The following is a 2,619-nucleotide window of genomic DNA, read 5'->3' as shown; positions in this document are numbered from 1 at the left end:
CTCCCGTTGTGGAGCACAGGCTCCGGACGCGCAAGCTCACCGGCCATGGCTCACGGACCCAGCCACTCTGCGACATGTGGGATCCTCCCGGACCGGGGCACGAAACCATGTCCCCCACATCGGCAGGCGGACTCTCAACCACTGCACCACCAGGGAAGCCCTCTGTTCTCTTTGATACTTCAACATTTTAACTTGTAGCAGATACCTGTAAATTTAAGCACTGACCCTAAATAAAATACAAAATTAAAAAAAATTTAGTCAGATAAAAATTTACTCAGACAAATGAATTCTAATAATCTTTTGGGAAATAATTAAATATGATTTGCTTCCTTCCTGTTCAGCTAAACACAGATTACTTAGTCATAGCAGTTAATAGTTATGCAGGTCTTTGTACGTGTTGAGAACTCTTTTAAGCTTTTTGTATGCATTATTTCATGTAAGTCCCATAACAGCCCTACGTTGTGTGCATTTATATTAATTAAAAGAAAGCTGACTGCTATAACAGAGAAGCCCCATAATTTCAGTCCTTTTATTAAAGAATCTATTTTTTCACACTCATAAAATCTAATTAGTCATAATTTGGTTCAGGGAATTGTCAGATACCAATACCCATAGATGCTTAAGCCCCTTATATAAAACAGCACAGTATTTGCATATAACCTATGCACGTCTTCCTGTACGTACCCTTTAAATCATTTCTAGATTACTTATAATACTTAATACAATGTAAATTCTATGCAAATAATTTCTGGTACATAGCAAATTCAAGTTTGCTTTTTGGGACTTTTTTTTTTTTTTTTTTCGGTATGCGGGCCTCTCACTGTTGTGGCCTCTCCCGTTGCATGGCACAGGCTCCAGATGCACAGGCTCAGCGGCCATGGCTAACGGGCCTAGCAGCTCCATGGCATGTGGGATCTTCCCGGACTGGGGCATGAACCCGTGTCCCCTGCATCGGCAGGCAGGCTCTCAACCACTGCGCCACCAGGGAAGCCCGCTTTTTGGGACTTTTTTGAAATATTTTTCCGAATACTTTTGATTCGTAGTTGGTTGAATTTGAGGAACACATAGCTACAGAGGGTCTATTGTCCTCTCTTCACTGACAGTTTGAATCTTTACCTAAACAACTCAGGAATGAATGGAAAAAATGGATGAAATTGATTCTTCTCAGAGTTGAAGACCTTAAGAAATGATGCATTAATTTCTGCTACCTAGATCTTGAGTGAGATCCAAGTTATTTTCCTCCTTGAGACCCAGTGGATTTTTAGCTATTCCTTCGATTTTTTGAGTCTTCTCCATATCTTTCCAATAAGTTCCTTTTTTTTTTTTTTGGAATAATTTGACTAGACTTTCAGTTGAGTTCAATTTTTGAAAGTAGATATAAAGTAGTATATATCACCAAGGTATTTTTTATTACAGCTTTAGTCTCAAAACTGGACTTAAACTGTTATGATTTTTAAGTCAATTTGATCACCCAGCAAATAAAGAGAGCTAAAGCTGTCTTTTTATCAAAAAACAAACAAGTATGACTCTTTTTGTGCCTAGTGCAGTTGTGGCTTGTAGTTCCAAGCAACTGAAGCATGTATCAGCTTCAGTAGACTAGAAGTTGTTAACTGACCAATGTGTTTGCTCCTCATCCATTTACTGGTTCCCACAAACACAGAATGTCTCCTTATCAGTTTCCTAAGGCGCATACTAAGTATATGCTGACAGGAGATGAACTAAAGAAGATCTCATGCAGCAGTCCATTAAGATTGATGACAAGGTCTGAAATGATACAACGTACAGTTGCTGGATTTATGGATGTCATCAATATTGACAAGACTGGAGAGAATTTTGGTCTGATCTATGACACCAAGGTTTATGTTGCTGTTCATCATATTGCACCTGAGGAGAGGCCAAGTACAAGTTGTACAACGTGAGAAAGAACTTTATGGGCACAAGAGGAATCACACATCTGGTGACTCATGATGTTCACATCATCTGCTACCATGATCCCCTCTGAAAGATGAATGACATCATTCAGATTGATTTGGAGACTGGCAAGATTACTGATTTCATCAAGTTTGACACTGTGTAAAGTGACTGGAGGTGCTAACTTGGGAAGAATTAGTGTGACATCCTTGTTCTTTTGATGTGGTTCATGTCAAAGATGCCAATGGCAGCAGCTTTGTCACCCAGCTCTCCAACATTTTTGTTATTGGCAAAGGCAACAAACCATGGATTTCTCTTCCCCAAGGAAAAGGTATTCACCTCACCATTGCCAAAGAGAGAGACAAGAGGCTGATGGCCAAACAGAGCTTGAGGTAACATGATTGGTAGAGTCTTTGTACTTAATTAACGACAATACAGCATGATATATTTTTTAAAGTATGTCCAATTAGAGTAACATCTGGCTGTTGTTCAAAGTGACTCTTTTATCAGTCTTTTGTCAGTGACCCGGTTGCCAATGACAGAGAGAGAGAGAAGAAATGAATATATTCAACAACTTATTGGCCACCGCCTGCTGTCTATCTATCATCTACATAATGAATTTAATTTTTTTCTGATGGCAAATTGATTCTAAATTTCATTGAGCTTTCAAAGCCTTAAACTTCATAAGATAATCTTGTTAAATACAAA

At 38.9% G+C, this 2,619-nt stretch overlaps 1 pseudogene across 1 annotated transcript; it reads left to right on the top strand.

The window, feature by feature from the left end:
* The first annotated feature begins 1,661 nt into the window (after positions 1 to 1,661).
* On the top strand, positions 1,662 to 2,307 carry LOC309809831 (small ribosomal subunit protein eS4-like; annotated as a pseudogene). Its single transcript has one exon. The product of its transcript is annotated as a small ribosomal subunit protein eS4-like (transcript).
* The last annotated feature ends 312 nt before the right edge of the window (positions 2,308 to 2,619 follow it).

Source organism: Mesoplodon mirus (assembly GCF_964341445.2).
Source record: "Mesoplodon mirus genome assembly, chromosome: 8".
In the NCBI taxonomy this organism is placed as follows: Eukaryota; Metazoa; Chordata; class Mammalia; order Artiodactyla; family Ziphiidae; genus Mesoplodon; species Mesoplodon mirus.
This window is presented reverse-complemented; position numbering and strand designations above follow the sequence as displayed.